General features: G+C 47.5%; 1 protein-coding gene and 1 non-coding gene across 4 annotated transcripts in view; one reads left to right on the top strand and one right to left on the bottom strand.

The window, feature by feature from the left end:
• The window catches only part of Flnb (filamin B), a 175676-nt gene that overhangs the window by 131762 nt on the left and 23839 nt on the right, over positions 1-20075 (bottom strand). The window lies entirely within an intron of this gene.
• On the top strand, positions 13965-14071 carry LOC123455382. Its single transcript, XR_006633871.1, has one exon. It is a non-coding gene; the product is annotated as a U6 spliceosomal RNA (small nuclear RNA).

Here is a 20075-nt window from a genome sequence, read left to right as displayed (position 1 = left end):
ATATTTTCTCAATGTTGAGATGAGTAAACTCAGCTATTTGAGATAGTTGATAATAGATAATACACTTATTTCACTAAGATAACTGCTTGTTCTCTGTGATTTGCTCAGACTTTTCATTAGTTAGAAACTAGTTTCATTAGCTGGAAAATGTTGGGGCTGGGGAGAAAGCTCGGTGATTAAAGATGTTTGTTTGCAAAGTTACTGGCCTAGGTCCAATTCCCCAGCCACCCACTTAAAGCCTGACTGACATTCCTTTGCAACAGCAAGAGACCCTGGCATGCCCATACACACACACACAGGCAGAGAGGGGGAGGGGAGAACAAATGAATAAAATATTATTAGTTTGCATAACTGTGAGCACCTTTAATCCCAGCACTCGGAGGCAGAGGTAGGAGGATGACCATGAGTTTGAAACCAACCTACAACTACAGAGAGACCCTACCTCAAAAACAAACATGTACATGAACTTGCTCCCAAATATTTTATGTTCACACTGTCTAATCGGATAGTGATGAGAATTGATGGTCATCCAGTGCTTGAAATTTGGTTACTGAGTTTGAATTTCATTTAGTTTGAATTATTTTAAATTTAAGTTAACCACAATTAAATGTAAGCCCTTTAATGTCACCATGAGAGGTGTTTTGTTGTCAGTGCTCATAATTTATTTAGCTAGGATCTCGCTGTGTAGCTCAGAATGGCTCCCGAGGGCACATCCTCTAGCCTTGGTTGGGAATTACAGGTATGTGCCACCGCGTGAGGGTCTCCCTTCCCTTGCCAACATCACAAAGGGTCCTCCTGGGCACGTCAGGAATGGCGGACCTCACACATTCCCTCACTTCCCACTCCTGGTCCTCAGGCTCGGGGGTTCTGCAGCCCAGAGCCCTTTGTGTCCAGAATCTATCTTATAAACCCTCTTGTTCCCAAGCCCTTGCAGCAGGTCTTCCCTGACATGCCAGGAAGGCACCACAGTGGGCCACAGTGCCTTGTGGCCAGCATGTCGGTTCTTCACTCTAAGGTGCTATGCTTCCAGATCAGGCCATGTCCTCAGAGAAGGCCTTTAAACTTAGCAAGAATACACAAAGGTATTTAGTTAGTTAGTTATTTTTCAAGGTAGGGTCTCACTCTGGTCCCGGCTGACCTGGAATTCACTATGGAGTCTCAGGGTGACCTCGAACTATTGGCAAGCCTCCTACCTCTGCCTCCCAAGTGCTGGGATTAAAGGCGTGCACCACCACGCCCGGCTACACAAAGGTTTTTAAATGAACATATTCTAACAGCTCTTTCCTTTCTTCAGTGCTATTTATTTATGAGGAGAGAGTGAGTGTGAGTGATCATGAGCCAGGGCCCCTCACCATGTCAACGAACTCCAGATGCATGTGCCAGCTTTGTGCATCTGGCTTTTTGTAGATACCAGAGAACCAATCGTGGATCTGCAGACTTCTGCAAGCAAGCACCTTTAACCACTGAGCCACCTCCCCAGGCTGATCCACTTTCTAATTAAAAAACAAGAACTTAAAGCCAAGTGCCACATGTTCTCTCTCATATGTAGATCCTAGCTACAGATGATTGGGCTTCTGCGTGAGAATGAAAATACTTAGTAGCAGAGGCCAGTAAGTTAAAAAGGAGAAGGGAAGAGAAAGGAAGGGAGGAGGATACTTAATAGGTTGGTATTGTATATATGTAATTACAATGATCATAATTGGGAGGTAATATGATGGAGAATGGAATTTCACATGGGAAAGTGTGGGGTGGGGAGGGAGGGAATTACCATGGGATATATTTTATAATCATGGAAAATGTTAATAAAAATTTAAAAATAAAAATAAACAAAAAAGAACTTCTCTTTGACATTAACAAACTCGTCTAAGAATCTGTTTTCCTTTCTTTTTATTGGGGCACTGGTAGTTCTGGGGACGGAAGGGAGCTTGTGCAGATGCTGGACAAGTACTCTATCACCAAGCTATTCCTCCTGGGGTGCTGTCTATTACAGCTTTCAGGGCTGGAATCTGGACAGAAGGTGGAAAGTCTCTGTGACCCAGAGAGGTTAGGTCATTATCTGGGTGACCTCACTCTCTTCCTTTGTAAAGGAGCTGACAATATCTTTGCCTCCCAGGAATGGAGTGCACTTAGTAGCTTCAAGGGACATAAATGCAGGGGTTAGTGGACACAAGTGTCCCCAAGACACATGGAGCAAATGGGGGGCTCCGGTCACCGCATGACTCAACAGCTGTGCTGTGATGTCGTCTGAAGCCATGATCCACCCCATGAGCACTTCCTCTGCTGTCTGACCACAGCATTGGTCACTGGAGACAGGTCAGTGCACACCACACACACACAGACCAGCCCTAGGACGCCACCTGCCACCTGCCCTTGTTGCTGAGATGGCATCCTGCCACGCACATCAACGTCACAGCCACTAGAAGCTGCAGTATGTTCATAGCATCTGAGAGTTCTGTGAACAAGTAAGAAAATGGGGCTCTGTTTCCCCTCTTCTTCTGCTGTCCTATTCACAGGGCCAGGAGCCTCAATGACTCAACCATGACACCAGTCAGACTCGGGCCCTGACGAGGATGGACTTGAAAGTTCTTTTTTTCGTGCATATGTATGTCTATGCATGTACTTATGGGGGGGAGTGGGAGGGGGAGAGGGGATAAATTAGTGGGAGAGCTCACCCGCACCCAGGCTGTGGGGATCACATCATTTGTGTCAACTAGTAGGCTGGTTGTCAAAGCAGGGAAATCTCCTTCTAGAAAGAAATGCATTTCAATGCTTCTTTCTTACTGGAGGTTGTTTTTGGTTTGGTTGGTTGATTGGTTTTTCAAAGTAGGGTCTCACTCTAGCCTAGGCTGACCTGGAATTGACTATATAGTATCAGCCTGGCCTCGAACTCACAGTGATCCTCCTACATCAGCCTCCCTAGTGTCGGGATTAAAGGTGAGAATGCACCAGGGCCTAGTGGCTAGACACATGTATCACTTTCCACAGCTGGCCTTATGTGGGTACTAGGGAATCGATCCCAGGCCAAGTGGCTTTGCCAATAAGAACCTTAAGCCACTGAGCCATCTCTCCAGCCCTCAGTGCTTCTTTCTGAAAGAAGAGCCAACCTCACAGGGCACTAGAACAGGGTCACTGCAGGGACAGGCAAGCACCACTGAAGAGCTTGTCCTTGCCTCTTGGAACTACAAAAGGGTCAGAGGCCCGTAGTCATGAATGGCCAAGGCCCATATACAAAAGCAAAGGTGTGATCAGGCCCAACTCTTTTTGTTTGTTTTTATTTTTCGAGGTAGGGTCTCACTCTAGCTGAGGCTGACCTGGAATTCACTAGTCTCTGGGTGGCCTTGAACTCATGGTGATCCTATCTCTGCCCATGCCCGGCTCAGGCCCAATTTTTAATAAAGATTTTCAAGCCAGGTATAGTGGTGCACACTTTAATCCCAGCACTCGGGAGGCATAGGTAGGAGGATGGCCATGAGTTTGGGGTCACCCTGAGACTACATAGTGAATTCCAGGTCAGCCTCAGCTAGAGTACGACCTTACTTCAAAAAACCAAAAAAAAAAAAATTTTTTTCCCTAACATGCCATTCACTCCCCCAACATAGGCCCCACCCGAGGTAACAGTGTCATTCTCTTAGCCAACAAGCGATCATGCACTCGTGTGTACACACACACGCACACGCACACGAGAAGTGTGGTAGAACATGCCTGGAATCACAGCACAGAAAGGCTGAGTCAGGGGAATGAGGACAGCTCCAAGAAGAAAGCCGGTCCGGTTTTTATGATGCATGACCAGCTAGTCAGAACTAGAGCAAGACCCTGCCTTCCAAAAAAGTGGGGTGGGGCAGGCGGGGCTCAAGCGTGCTCAGTTTCCAAGCTCAAAGGGGAACGGTCAGTGTCTGCATCCCAAGAACTCTCCCCCCTCCGTCCCATCCAGACGTCCCCCCACAGCGAAGGGCTGGGTGCAATGGCAAGGGACTTCCTACAACCACATCTGCCTCTCCTTGCCGGCCCAGTTTGAGGGACCATCCTGACACCCCCTTTGCAGCTCCAGCAACGTCATGACGAATGAGCCAATCTCCCCAAGGCCTTGGGTCAACAGTGCAAGCACAGGGAGCACTAGAAGCCTCTGCTCTGAGCTCCCAAGAGTCCAGAAACATCCAGAAATGTGGCTGGGGGCAGCCCCCAGGCAGGAGGCTCCAGCAGGCTTCGTGGCGTCAGAAATTCCTCCACGTCCCACCTGTGACAGCTCCGTTCCCATTTATTACCAACACCGGAGCCTGGCCTCAGAGACAGCATCTCCCCGAGGCCTGGAGGCTGTCTCTGCGGATGACATCACCGACCAGCTCCTGACAATGGCACCCTGGAGCCTAAACCTCAGCTAATACCTAGCAAGAGCACATTCCTCCAGACTGAGGTCACTCTTAGCTAATTGCTAATCTGCAACACCCCCCCCCCCCACATCCCTGGGCCTGTGACAAGAATTGTCCCAGGGTTCAGGGACCCCTTGAGGCATCTCTGGGCCTGCAGTAGGACCTCGGGTCACTATCAGAGACTGAAAGTAAATATTGCATGGGTAAATATGACCAACTTAGGTAAAGAATAAATAATTACTTAGCTCCAGCCTCGTTCAGTGACTTGTAACATGTAAGAACCGCCTGCCACAGCTGGGAATACTTATATTAGAAAGCAAGGCATTGTTTACCTAAGGTTCAAATGTAACTGTTTTTTCAGGCAACGACAGTTGGTGAAAACATATGTGATCTTTTATCCCTTTGTCTGGCTTAGGTGATTTCCTAAGTTGTCAGTTACACCTTACAACAAATGCTCCACCAAAATGAATAAATAAAGGGCTGCTGTTGCAGCCCAGCTGGCAGAATTTGTCTGATATGCACCTAGCTTAGCACATGCCAAGCCCCACTACATCCAAAATGAGGGCTGGAGAGATGGCTGAGTGGTTAAGCGTGTGCCTGGGAAGCCTAAGGACCCTGGTTCGAGGCTCGATTCCCCAAGGACCCACCTTAGCCAAATGCACAAGGGTCCATGTATCTGGAGTTCGTTTGCAGTGGCTGGGAGGCCCTGATTTACCCATTTTCTCTCTTTCGCTCTCTGTCTCTTTGTCTGTCTGTCGCTATCAAATAAATAAAAATAAACAACAACAATTTTAAAAAAAGTGGATATAGCAACTCATACCTGTAAATCTAGCACTTGGGAGGTGGAGGCAGGACGATCTGAACACCAAGCTCATCCTTGGTTACATGACCAACCTGGGATAAGGAGACCCTATCTCAAAACAACAAGCAAAACCAGCGAGGGGGTGTGTCTTAGGTAGAGAGGGCAAATGTCTTGACACGGATGGATGGATGGATGGATGGATGGGTAGGGAGACTGTCTGAGTGACTGATTTGAGGTAACAGAAAATATACTCAGTGCCTGCCGGGCATGGTGGTGCATACCTCTAATCCCAGCCCTTGGGAGGCAGAGGTAGGAGGACTGCAGTGAGTTTGAGGCCACCTTGAGACTACATAGTGAATTCCAGGTCAGCCTGGGCTACAGCAAGACCCTATCCCAAAATAACCTGAAAAAAAAGAAAGAAAGAAAAACAAAAAGAGAAAATATACTTAGCATGTATAAAGCCCTAAATCTGATCCTCCTTACAATGAAAATATACAATATATATCCATCCATTAGGATACAAATTAAGAGGCCATGGGCTGGTGGGATGGCTTAGCAGTTGAGGCATTTGCCTGCAAGCCCAAAGGACCCAGGTTTGATTCCCCAGGGCCCACGTTAGCCAGATGCACAAGGAGGCGCATGCAGCTGGAGTTTGTTTGCAGTGGCTAAAGGCACTGGCACACCCACTCTCTCCCCTTTTTCTCTGTCAAATAAATAAATATGTCTTTGTGGGCTGGAGAGATGGCTTGGCGGTTAAGGGACTTGTCTGCAAAGCCAAAGGACCCAGGTTCAATTCCACAGGACCCATGTAAGGCAGATGCACAAGGTGGCACATGCGTCTTGTATTGATTGCAGTGGCTGCAGGCCCTGGTGTGACCATTCTTTCTTGTTGTGCCTCCTTCTCTCTAGTAAATAAATAAACTTTTGAAATATGTCTTGTGCCTTCACTGTGAACCAGATCTTGTGTTAAATATTTCACAGTCTTCTCAAACATGGAGGAGGTCCAAGATGCTAAATCCTATTACTATCTTGACTCAAACAAGCAAACTGGGACCCAAAACCTTGACTAAAGTCACACCACTTACTTGGGAGACGTGGAGCTGGGATTACAGTTGAAAAAATTCTGCAACCTACTATTCCTATGCCAGACCAGAAAGTCAAGGAGGTATTTCTTCCAAGTTCTGGGACAATTTATACATTCTGTCAAGCCCCCCCCCCCCAGTCCTTATAGTTTAAGATCCTCCACGTGGCAATCTCTCCTCTATAGGTTCTTAGCAGCTGGGGGAAGGGAGGAGTGTGAGTTCATTTGCACTAGAAAAAGGTCCTGGCACATGCATGCACACATGCAAGCACACACCCACATGCATGTGCACACCCACACACACTTTCTCTCTCTTCTCCCTCTTCACAAATAAAATAGATAAAAATACTAAGAAAAGCTGGACGTGGTTGCACTCAGCTGCACTCTCTCAGCCCATTTGACACTTTTCTTAAATATTTAGGTGCTCTGTTCTGGGCTACCCAACTCTGGGGACATGAGACTCATCTTCCCAGTTTACAAGAATAATTTTCTGAAGTCTGTAGAACACTTAAAAACACATTACATGTTGTGTGTGTGTGTGTGTGTGTGTGTGTGTGTACGTATGTATTGGGGGGGACCAAGGTAGGATCTTGCTCTAGGCCAGGCTGACCTGGCATTCACTATATATTCTCAGGCTGGCCTCAAACTCATAACGATCCTACCTCTGCCTCCCAAAGGCTGGGATTAAAGGGGTGCGCCACCACACATGACAATTCTATTTTTAATTTTTTAAAATAACATATTGTACCTGATTGTGGAACGGGGACCCTTACAGGAGACACATGTATATATATATGATAATGTAGCACATCAAAATTTGGCTGAGATAGGAGGATTACTGCAAGATTGAGGTCAGCCTGGGATACGGAATGGCCTTCAAGGAAGTTTCAAATACAGTATAAAACCCTGCCTCAGCAAAGGAAGAAAAGAAAAACCCAGAACAAAAAATGCAGTAAATGGAGACCACAGGAAGGTGTGTGAGGGTTTGTTGTAACAATTTTTTTCCATACTACCTGTAGAATTGAAGGCTTCCAATAACTCATGAAGAGGAAGAGAAAAAAAATTACATCATGAAATTTTCCAAAAACAAGTCAAATATTAGAAAGTAAGTATAGGGTGAAACTTTACTACAGCTGACTGTTGAACACCTATGTTCATTAATATATATTCATTTTCTTGGCAAAAAAGTACTACCATCCAGGAACCAACTTCCCTCCCAGGTGTAAAAATACTTAAGAAAAACAACTACTTGGGTACAAGGAGGCTGAAAACATATCCCATTTCATCTCCAAACAGAGGAGACTCAGTATTCTAGGGGAAAAAACTCACCGAGCAAAGGGAAAATAAATCTGAACATTTTATGCACCTGTTTTTGCAGTGCCAGAGACAGGCCATGGTGGTCTCCTGCATGCGAGGCAGGGCGATGTGCTGCCACCAAGTTACACCCCAGCCTTACAGCTTTATTTCAAATCCAAGCCCTGTGCCTTCCACCATTTGATCATAAAGTGAAATATGGATATAACGCGGATGAAACCCGAAAACATTCCATTAAGGAAAAGAAGTCACTTATGTCAGGACATGTGCTGTGCAATCCCACTGTGGGAGAGGTCAGAGTAATCCATGGCCCAAGGAGAGGGGGGAAAAGGAAGTGGCTGCTAAGGAAGGTGAGGGATGAGGAGATTTAAAATATCCTGAAACTGGCCTGGAGAGTAGGCTTAGTGGTTACAATGCTTGCCTAAAAAGCCAAAGAAACCCAGGTTCAATTCCCAAGTACCTGGGTTTGTTTGCAGAGGCTGGAGGTGTGCCCCTTACCCTCTTTCAAATAAATAAAGCATTTTAAAATGTCCTGAAGTTATAGAGCAGTGACAGTTGCATAGCTCTCTAAATATACTAAAAATTGTATACTTTAAAAGAGAAAACTGGGCATGGTGCACGCCTTTAATCCCAGCACTCGGGAAGCAAAGGTAGGAGGATCGCTGTGAGTTTGAGGCCAGCCTGGGACTACAGAGTGAATTCCAGTTAAACCTGGGCTAGAGTGAAACCCTATCTCGGAGGGGGAGGGTTGAAAAGAAAGTAAAAAAAAATACAGGAGTGAATATTCTGATAGATGAATCGTATCCCAATAAGGCTGTTTTTGTTTGTCTTTTTTTACTAGTTATTTGTGAGTGTACACCAGGATCTCTTAATACTACAACCAACCACAAGGTGCATGTACCAGTTTTTTGTGTCTGGCTTTAAGTGGGTACCTTCTCGTTGCTGGTCCAAAACACCTGACCAAAAGCAGCTGATGGGGGGCTGGAAAGATTGGCTTAGTGGTTAAGGCGTTTGCCTGCAAAGCCAAAGGACCTCAGTTCTGATTTCCCCAGGACCCACGGAAGCCAGATGCACAAGGGGGTACATGCATCTGGAGTTCACCTGCAGCAGCTAGAAGTCCTTTTCATCCCCCCCCTCTCAAATAAATAAATAAAGTTGTTTTTTTTTTAAGCAGCTAATGGAAGGAAAGGGTTTGTCTTGGCTCACAGCCTTGAGGGGACGTCAGGATGTCAGGGGACAGCCTGTCATCACTCCTGGCCTCAGCAGTTGGCAGAAAGTGAGCAAGCTGACCTCTGACACCCCTAAGCCTGCCCCCAGAAACACACCTCCTCCAGCAAGACCCCACCCCTTCAACTCCCACCAGCTGGGGACCAAGCACCCATTACAGGGGACATCTGGTTCAATCCATCACACCGGGAAAATGAACCTGGGCCAGCAGGCTTTGCAAGCAAATGACTTTAACCGGTGAACCATCTCCCCAGCCCCTGCTTGTTCATTCTCAAGACTCATGTATTCCTCCAAGCTACAAACTCTGCCTTATTCTTCCTAGCAGGTGGTATTGTAAAGGGAAGCTGAATTCCTGCGAGTAAAGGGATCTTGATTCTACCTTAGCCACCAAAGTTCCTTTTGACACCCAGAGCAGAGGCTGACCCCCATCTTCCAATCTATATAAACTAAGGGCTGCTACAGAAAGTGCCTCAAGGCACTTGTCTGAGAAGCCTAAGGACCCAAGTTCAATTCCCCAGTACCCACATAAAGCCAGATGCAAAAGTGACCCATGTATCCGAGTTCATTTGCAGTAGCAGGAGGCCCTGGCCTGCCCATTCAAAAAAAGATGGGAAAAGAAGCAAAAAGAAATGTTGTCACACCTAGTAGAGGTCAGACTGGTGACAGGACACATCCCTTGCCCGGGCAGGCTTGTCCCCACCAAGTCCTTCTTAGCTTCTGGACAGCAGAAGCCACTGGAGCCACAGTGGACAAAATTCCCTGCAAATCCAACGCCAGCATACTGGAAGGAATCACTGGAAATGGTGATTAGTGTTTGGGGAAATCCTTGGCCTGAGTGCATGTGTTGAATCAGTTTTTCCAGCTGAAGCCATCCGAGTCATGCTGACTGGGGCCTGGCAGGAAGAGCTTCCCCTGCTGCCTCTCCAGCGTGCCCGGGGCCGGAAGGAAGGAAGGGCTCGCACTGGGGCAGGGGCCAGCTCAAAGAAGCCCAAGGCAATGGGCCGCCGCTGCTTCCAGGCAGGAAGGAGCCATCCACATAGGCGATCTGGAACTTCAAGTGACATGTTCCCAGCTTGGAGACGGGCCCCGGATACTGTTTATGCTCAACATCTTTGATGGAAGAGATGCTGCGTCTTTGGGGGCCACTGGCCTATAGTACAACTTTAACAGCATACTCAACACACCCCATTTTGTTTTAAAGGTTAACCCCCCAGTCCTTCTCAGTCCACAGCTATCTAGACTGGATTGGATCTTACAATAAATACTGAATCCAGAGCTAGGCAGATGGCTTAGTGGTTAAAATCACTTTGCTTGCAAAGCCTGCTGGCCCAGATTCAATTCCCAAGTACCCAGTACCCATGTAAAGCCAGACACATAAAATGTGTAGCCAGGCGTGGTTGCGCACGCCTTTAGTCCCAGCACTCAGGAGGCAGAGGTAGGAGGATCACCATGAGTTTGAGGCCACCCAAAGAATACAGAGCAAATTCCAGGTTAGCCTGGGCTGCAGTGAGACCCTACTTCAACATTCCCCACCCCCTGCAAAAAAAAGGGCACACGTGTCTGAAGTTTGTCTGCAGCAGTAAGGGCCCCTGATGTGCACATAAACTGGTAAATGAATTGTTTTAGAAAGCTGAATACTGTGGTTTCTGCCCTGTGAGCCAGCCACACTGTGTGCAATGGAACATCGCTCAGAAGAGACACAGGGTTCTGAGAGCCGCGCTGCAGGACTTCCTGTGGGTCTGCGAACCCAGGTTCCTTGTAGGCACCCAGTATGCAGGTGTGTAGACATGGCAGGTCCCCAAAACTGTGACTGGCTCAGAGAAAGGTATGTACATGCAGGTCAAGGGGTCTATATGGTCAATCTTGTCACTTATACAAGAATTAAGCCAGGCATGGTAGCTTAATCCCAGCACCCAGGAGGCAGAGGTAAGAGGATCACTATTAGTTTAAGGACAGCCTGAGATTGCATAGTGAATTCCAGGTTAGCCTGGGTTAAAGTAAGACCCTACCAAAAAAAGGGGGGGAGGCTGGAGAGACGGCTCAGTGGTTAACTTGCCTGTGAAGCCTAAGGACCCATGTTCAATCTCTAGTTCCTATGTGCCTCCCAAGTGTGTGGTGGCGCATGCCTTTAATCAAAGCACTCAGGAGGCAAAGGTAGAAGGATCGCCATGAGTTCAAGGCCACCCTGAGACTACATAGTGAATTCCAGGTCAGCCTGGGCCAGAGTGAGACCCTACCTCAGAAAAGAAAAAAAAAAATTTCTGCATGGATGTGTGTCATGTGCATGCATGTGTGTTCATGTATGTGGGAAAATATGTAGATTGATGTACATGGAGACCAGAGGAGCGATCAACATCAGGTGTGTTCCTCAGTGAAGAGACCTTTTTCAGACTGGTTCTCTCTCACTGAGCCTGGAGTTCTCTTCTCTGGTTTGGCAAGACTGTCTCTGCCTCCCCAGGGCTGGGGCCACAGGAGCACGTCAGCACCCCCAGCTTGGATCCTCAGCGAAAAGATCCTCATTGCTCTTAGATTGGGAGCTCCACCCATCCCATCTCTCCTCTACCACTTGGCAGGACTGCCTCCTGGTCTTGTAGTTGAGGTACTTTTGGACACTACCCTAGCCCCCACACCTCTGCTCATCACCCAGAGCCCCTCACTCACTAAGAAGGTTCTCGAACCAGGCATGGTGGCACACACCTTCAATCCCAGCACTCGGGAGGCAGAGGTAGGAAGATCACTGTGAGTTCGAGGCCACCCTGAGACTACAAAGTGAATTCCAGGTCAGCCTGGGCTACAGTGAGACCCTACCTAGAAAAACGCCCAAAAAATAAATAAATAAAAGAAAGACCCTCCAGATATAAAATGGCCTGGATATCCATGACCTCACAGTGCCTGACACTACCTACACATGTCCTCCTGTTGCAGGTGAGCACAATCCTCCCTTTCCTCTCTCTTAATTTATTCTCTCTCTCTGCCCCCTTTCTCCCTCACTCATTACAATGAAGCCTTCGGTCCCAGAATCTGCCCATCTTGGTCTGCTATTGCAAAATCTAAACAAAACCTAACACACGGCGCCCATGAGTTTCTACCACTTGCCTTTGGGATTAAGAACCTCTTAATGCAGGAAAAAAAAAAAAATCCACAAAGTTTCCCAATTGCTTTCTAAACCATCAGAAAAATGGCAATTGACAGAGACCAAATGAGCATGGTGAACACGATTCAGTCTTGGTCTTTCCTCCCAACCCCGCACTCCCTTGTCACAAAGGTCCCTGGAATAAAATCGTCAATAGAGCCCTGGGCCTGGCCGTACAGGTCTGTAATCTCCACACTTGGGAGGCTGGGGTAGGAGGATCACAAGTTTAAGGCTTGCCTGGGCAACTTGAAAAGGACCTTATCTCAGAATAAAAAGTAAAAAAGAAGCTATGTGTGGTGGCGTATGACATTAACCCCAGCAGGTAGAGACAGGAGCATCTCTGAGTTCGAGGCCACTATGAGATGACACAGTGAATTCCAGGTCAGCCTGGGCTAAAAAGACCCTACCTCGAGAAACAAAAACCAACAAACAAAAGAAGACAGTAAAAAAGAGGGAATGGTGAGGAGGCTTAAAGGTACTTGCTTACAAAACCTGCTGGCAGGGGTTCAATTCCTCAGTACTCACATAAAGCCAGGTGTACAAGGCGGGGCCCTGCTACACCTATTTCCTCTCTCTCTCTTTGCAAATAAAGTTGTTGTTTTTTGCTGGTGTTGTTTTGTTTTTGTTGTTTAAGAAGGCTTGGGACAACAGTTCGGGAGTGGTGTTTGCCTAGCACCCAAGGCCTCAATCCCAGAAACCACACCCCATTCCTCCCACTACTCCACCACACCAGGGTGAGGCCATGGGAACAGTAAGATCATGAGATTGGCTCTTTAACGAGAGAGGGAGGGGAAGGGGAGTGTATAGACACGGAGGCTTCTTACAGGTAAGCAAACACATACTAAAAAGATCCTTTCGCCAAAGAGGACTGATGCAAATTTAAAGTTTATCCTGAAAGACAAGGCCAGATTCACTTGGAAAGCCAGGCTGGGCCCAATGCAGAAGGCGTTGTGGGGAATCCTTTAGCCTAGATGACAGCTCACACACGGGCCAAGCACAGAGCACTTCCCTGACGGCAGGCAGGTACCTAGACAGTCCAGTGAAGGGCAAGGGGCAGAGTGGGGTCAACTGGGGAAATGAAGAAACGAAATGTTTCACCAAACCAGTCACAGAAGGAATCTCGGGAATGCTAGAGTCTCTAATGAGTTTCAGAACTCCAAGAAAGGAAAAAAGAAAAAAAGATGGCAGCAACCAGGCCAGTCAGCTGCTATGTGGCTGGGACCACCCAGTGCAGGCAGGAGGCAAGGTCTCCTGATCCCTCAGCGGAGAAAAGCCCAGCAGGGTTCCAGGGAAGATGTGAGGGTAGGTTGAGGAATTTCAGGAGCATGACCTGAGCAATCATGTAATTGCTTAACCTGTTTACTCCAACAAGGGACTGAGAACCCCAAGGCTGCATTCAGGGCTATTTGGCTCAAGGCAAGCATTTTAATTCCTCCTGCCTCATGAATGCCTACGATACCAAAGCAATGGGAGTGGATATGTTTGCTCCCTATCGCTGGGAAATAAAGCAGGGAATATAGCTTAGGACTCAATGTTGGTGCTAGTAAGGAAAGCAGGTCCTTCAGGAAAAACCAAGATCTTCAAGAAAAGCAAAAAGGCCCTATGGTTTAGCCATGAACCCCCAAGAGATCCATCCACAGGTATCAGAAAGCCCAGGGCTCCTGCCTCTATGGCCTTTAGACACAGACTAACCCAGCACAACATGTGTTCACCCACCAAGATCGGTGCAGATCCCAGGGGAGTCATTGCTGGAAATCCCAGCTCACACATCTACTCTCATACATGAGAACAAACGAGCTTATTTCATCACATAAAATGAGAGTGGAGGGCCAGGGAGATGTCTCAGTGGTTAAGGCACTTGCCTGCAAAGCCTAACAACCCAGGCTTGATGCTCCAGTACACATGTAAGCCAGATGCACAAGGTGGTGCCTGCATCTGGAGTTTGTGGTAGCTAGGGGCTCTGGTGCACCCATACTCACCCACTCTCTCTTTCTGTACCTCTCTGCATTCAAATAAATAATTTTTTAAAAAATGACACCAGTGCTCGCTTCAGCAGCACATATACTAAAACTGGAATGATACGGAGAAGATTAGCATGGCCCCTGTGCAAGGATGACATGCAAATTCGTGAAGCGTTCCATATTAAAAAAAAAAATAATGACACTGAAGGATTGAGTTATGCCGGGCGTGGTGGCTCACACCTTTAATCCCAGCACTCAGGAGGCAGAGGTAGGAGGACTGCTGTGAATTTGAGGCCCGCCTTAGACTCCATAATGAATTCCAGGTCAGCCTGGGCTAGAGTGAGACCCTACCTTGAAAAACAAAAAGCAAGCAAGCAAACAAACAAAAAGAAGTGAGTTAAATCCTCTGTCCATAGAAACACCAGAGTTCGGGTCTGGGAGTCCATCTGACTCGGTCACTGGTTCGGGCTCATCCTCCTGCTAACCAGCTAACCTTCTACAGGGTCTCATGTTCATCATCCAAGACCTCAGACCTTGGGTAAGGATGAACTGAGGCGAGGCATCTTTTCAAAGTGCTACTTGAGGGCTGGAGAAATGGTCCAGAGGTTAATACACTTGCTGGCAAAGCCTGGTGGCCTGGGTCCGATTCCCTATTACCTACATAATGCCAGGTACACAAAGTAGCACATGTGTCTGGAGGTCGGGTGCAGTGGCAAGAGACTCTGGTATGCCCACTTGCTCTCTCTCCTTGAAATAAGTAAAAAAAAAAAAAAAAAAAAAAAAGGTGGTTTGGGGCTGAAGAGATAGATGGCTTAGCAGTTAAGACTCTTACCTGCAAAGTCAAAGGACCCCTGCAGGTTCAGTCCTCCAGGGCCCACTTAAGGCCAGATGCAAATGGTGGCACATGAATCTGGAGTTTGTTTGCAGTGGCTGAAGGCCCTGGCATACCCATTCTCTTTCTCTCAAATAAATATAACTATTTCTCTCAAACAAATAAAACAATTATTATTACTAACTAAAATAATAACTGCAAAAAGTTTTGTGGTTTTTATTAATTAATTTATTTTTTTGAGGCAAGGTTTCACTCTAGCCCAGGCTGACCTGGAATTCACTATGTAGTCTCAGGCTGGTCCCAAGTACTGGGATTAATTAGAGGCATTCACCACCATGTCCAGCATTTTTAAAAATGCTACTTAAGGGCTGGAGAAATGATTAGTGGTTAAAGGAGCTTGCATGCAAAGCCTGATGGCCTGGGCTTGATTCCCCAGTACCCATGTAAAGCCAGATGCACAAAAGTGGCACATGCAATTGGAGTTCACTGACTTTGGTGTGCCCATACTCACTGTCTCCGTGTCGGCCTCTTTCTGTTTTTCTCTCTCTCCTAAATAAATAAGAGCTGGGTGGGTGGTGCACACCTTTAGTCCCAGCACTAGGGAGGCAGAAGTAGGATAGCTGTGAGTTCGAGGCTACCCTGAGACTACATACTGAATTCTCCTGAACGAGACCCTACCTCAGAAAACAAACAAAATTAATAAATAAAAATAATGACTCCTTCAAAAGTACTGACTTGACAAGAAAACAGAAAGTGGACTATTTTGTGGGAGAGAAAGAAGTCAGTGAGTAGGTCAGAGGGGAAGGTACAGGGTAGGAGGGGTGAATTTGAGCAAGGTACTAGGATGTAAATGTATGAAGCTGTCATAATAAAACTCATGATTTTTGTAGGCTAGAGAACGTTTTACCTGAGCATGATAGCTCACACACCTTTAATCGCAGAACGCGGGAGGCAGAGGTAAGGAGAAACTCTATGAGGCCAGCCTGGAACTACAGAGTGAGTTCCAGGTCAGCCTTGGCTAGAGTAAGACCCTACCTTAGGGGGGAAAAAAATGTCTTTAAGATGATCAAACACTTGTAAATAAACAGGTATCTATAAAAAGCAATCAAGGGCTGAAGAGAAGGAAGCTCAGCAATTAAAGGAATTTGCTTGCAAAGCCGACAAGCCCAGGGTTCAGTTCCCCAGTACCCATGTAAAACCACATGCACAAAGCGGCGCATGTAGCTGGAGTTTGTTCGCAGTGGCAAGAGGCCCTGGCAAGTGTCCATTCTCTCTCTCAGCCAAGATCTAGGAAACAAACAATCTAGAAGAAGAGAGACCTGGATGTGCTCGAGTCCTGCATACAAGTGGGATGAAGGGGACATTTCTCTTGGGGTTCTGCTGTTTTAGACAGGTCTGACTGGGCTGCACAGACGAGCCTTGCACTCAACCTTCCTGCCTCAGCCTCCGCAGTGTGTGGCTCACGGGCATGCACCACACCCAGCAACAGAGCGCTGTAAATAATCCATGTGGCCCCTACCAACCAGGCAGGACTTTGTTTAGGATACCCAGGCACAGTCCAGATGGCTCCCATCCAACCCACACTAAATGAGGTAAACAGCAGCCCTGAGCCCAGCCCCGCGGGGTGGAAGGTAGCTGTTCACTGCCGATCCCCTGCACTGTCAGGCCCTGCGGACTCGCTGCTGCTCCCCGGACCAGAGTGAGCAGCCCTCGCCCTGCAGGAGAGCCTAAGAGTCAGCTGCTGCCCCACTGCTCACCCCTGAGCATCATCTGCCCCACCTGCTGACGCCTTCCCTAGATGTGAGCAGTAAACACCAAGGCACCATTGTTTTTGTTTTAGTATTTAGTATTTGCTGAGGCAGATGTCTATAATCCTAGCTACCCAGAAGGCTGAGCAAGTATAGCTGGGAGGTCATAATTAAGCCTAGGGGGGACCCACTACTGCTGTCTGGCTGAATGGATGTATTATGCCTCCAAACTGCCCTCTATACACTTAGGTTTATAACCATGTATTAATACTGCTCTCACTTTTGGTTAGGGAAGCTTCTCTTTTCAGATGACAGTGGTGACTCAAAACTCACCAAAGTGGTGAAAAGTGACAGTGGAGTGTTTGGCACTCAGACATCTTTGTCATACCCCTCAAGGCTCGGGGACATTGCAGAAGAGGTGGCAGAATGTGGCACATGCATCTGGAGTTTGTTTATAATGGCAAGAGGCCCTGGTGTGCCCATTCTCCCCCTCCCTTCTCATTGTCTCGGTCTCTCTACTTGCAGATAAACAAATAAAATATTAAAAGATGAAAAGTCAGGCATGGTGGCACAAGCCTTTAATTCCAACACTTGGGAGGCAGAGGTAGGAGGATCACTGAGTTCGAGGCCACCCTGAGACTATATAGTGACTACAGCCTGGGCCACAGTGAGACGAGACGGACAGACAAACACAGTAAATCACGGGTTCTAGGGGTCTGCTACTCCTGACTCTGCTCGGGTCCCGTTTCCAAGGAAACAGCCCCACAGACAGCTGCCCAACAGCAGGCTGAGCCCAAAAACCAGGGGTTCTGGCTCGTGGTGCCCCCTAAGTCCTCCCTGCATCCTCCTTCCGTCCTCCCACAACCTCTTCCATCTCAGTCAGAAGCACTTAAGACGACAGATTTATTCATAAGGAAAAGTAAATCTGCCCCGAGACTTGAGTCAATTAATTAAGCAGCTTATACTTATGGGTCCAAAACAATTAGGCTTTGTGGAGAAGGCCCCAGTGAGCTCACTGGTGAGGAAAGACGGTTTCATGTGAAACTGCTCCCCAGCAGGAAGTTGGACCCAATGAGGATCTTTCCCATGTCGCTGTCCACTGTGTAAGTAGCATGCTGTAGCTGGGCTGGTCATGGAGAGCTACTCTCACAGTTCAACAAAGACTTCTGGAAGCTTCTACCTTCCTTCCAACAGTCTTCCAATCCAGACTAGAAGTGACTGAGGCTGCTGGCTCTGCTGGCTTGAGCTGCATTTTCCCCTCCTTCAACACAAATGCTGGGCTGGAAGACACTCAAGATTCCCTCACACATTCATCCTTTCTTTGAATTCCTCCCTCCTAGGGGAGGAGTGGAGGGTGCTGGGCGCTTCCACTAGGCCTCCCTTTCTACACCCTCTTCAGATTCTCAAAGACCGAGGCTCTGTGGAGCTATCTGGTGTTTTGGGAGGCATAGAAACTATGTCATTTAAATTTGAAGTCAGATTCTACTTCCTATCCACATCCAAGTACTGCCTCTTAATTATATAGACAGCTCTCTACAACTTACACGTGTGTGTGTGTGTGTGTGTGTGTGTGTGTTTCCCTATTTGATCTGCCTGTGCACAGGGTGCCTACCCTAAATCGTCAGACAAGAAGTACATGGTCAGTGACACCAGGGTGCGTACCGGGGAATTGAACCTGGGCCCTTTGGCTTTGCAAGCAAAACCATTAAGCCATTTCTTCAGCCCTCAAAAAAGTTTTTAATGCTTCTGAGTTCATATATTCAGAAGCCTGAAGACTAGGTAGGCACAGCCCAATAACTAAAGACTACCAAAACCACTTTTTTGTGGGGGAAGGGAGGTTCGAGGTAGGGTCTTACTAGCCCAGGCTGACCTGGAATTTACTATAGTCTCAGGCTGGCCTTGAACTCACAGCAATCGCCTTACCTTTCCCTCCCTAGTGCTGGGATTAAAGGCGTGCGCCACCACACCCAGAACCACATGGGTTTTTTTGTTTTGTTTTTTGTTTTTTGAGGTAGGGTCTCACTCTGGCCCAGGCTGACCTGGAATTAACTATGTAGTCTCAGGGTGGCCTCGAACTCACGGAGATCCTCCTACCTCTGCCTCCCAAGTGCTGGGATTAAAGGTGTGTGCCACCACACCCAGCGAACCACATGGTTTTTGAGCACCACTTTTTCATAAAGCATCTACCTTGGAGCCATCCCCCTCCAGACTTCTGCCTGCTGTCAGAGGCGGTGCAAATATTCAGCAGCCACTGGAAATGCTCTTGGACGACATTTTTACTTGCACAAAAAGCTATGGACTGGAAGCTCCTGGAGGCAAAGTCTGAAGTTCTGTGGCTTTGAGAACTCCAGCCTGCCATGCTCCCAAGCAGCAGGGCCTGACAGCCTAAGGTAATTAGCTCTGGTCTTTCCACACACGGGGCAGGGAGCACTGCTGAGGCCTCCATATGATCACACCCATCCCTTAACGTCCTGAGGATGATCTGTACCAGCAGGTCCCACACTTGTATTTAAGATAAACAGAATAACAAGCACAAGGTACGTTCTCTTTGCCCTGGTCACGTGGAGGATTGCACTGTGCCAATACTTGTTCTTTGTTTTTTGTTTTTGTTTTGTTTTTCGAGGTAGGGTCTCGCTCTAGCCCAGGCTGACCTGGAATTCACTTTGTAGTCTCAGGGTGGCCTCGACTCACATGGATCCACCTATCTCTGCCTCCCAAGTGCTGGGATTAAAGGTGTGTGCTACCACGCCCAGCAGTTTGGTTTTTTTTGGTTTTTTTTTTCCCCCAAGGTAGGGTCTCACTCTGGCCCAGGAATTCACTATGTAGTCTCAGAGTGGCCTGGAACTCTCCATTATCCTTCTACCTCTGCCTCCAAAGTGCTGAGATTAAAGGCATGCGTGCCCATTGGCTCGGTTTTTTTTTTTTTTAATTGATTTGTAAGGGGGTAGGGAAAGAGAGAGAATATGAATAAATGGGCACACCAGGACATATAACTGCTGTAAATGAACTCCAGCCAGCTGCACTACTTGGTGCATCTGACTTTATGTGCGTACTGGGGAACTGAACCCTAGTCGTTAGGCGTTTGCAGGCAAGTGCCTTAGTCACAAAGCCATCTCTCCAGCTCTTTTTCTTTCTTTCTTTTTTAAAGATATTGCTGTGTTGGCCAGGCTGGGAAGAGGGCTCAATAGTTAAAAGGGCTTGCTTGCAAAGCCTGCTGGTTGGGGTTCAATTCCCCAGTACCCACTATGGCCAATGAAGAAAATGGTTCCCACACAGGGTTCGTTTACAGCAGCAAGAAGCCTTGGTGTGTCCATACTCTCTCCATAGCCAAGTAAACAAGTGAATAATTACAAAAGGAGGGAGGGGCGCTGAAGAGATGGCTTAGCAGTTAAGGCACTTGCTTGCTAAGCTAAAGGACCCAGGTTCAATTCCCCAGTACCCATGTAAGCCAGATGCACAAGGGGACATATGTGTTTGGAGTTCGTTTGCAGTGGCTGGAGACCCTGGCATACCTATTCTCTGTCTGTCTCCTCTCTGTCTCTGTCTCTCTCTCTCTGCTAGCAAATATATAAATAAAAGTTTTTTTAAAAAAGCTCCAGGCTGGGGAGAC

The sequence above is a fragment of the Jaculus jaculus genome, chromosome 16 (genome assembly GCF_020740685.1).
Source record: "Jaculus jaculus isolate mJacJac1 chromosome 16, mJacJac1.mat.Y.cur, whole genome shotgun sequence".
Taxonomy (NCBI): Eukaryota; Metazoa; Chordata; class Mammalia; order Rodentia; family Dipodidae; genus Jaculus; species Jaculus jaculus.
Note: the sequence above shows the minus strand (reverse complement) of the source record. Positions and strands in the feature narration are given on the sequence as shown.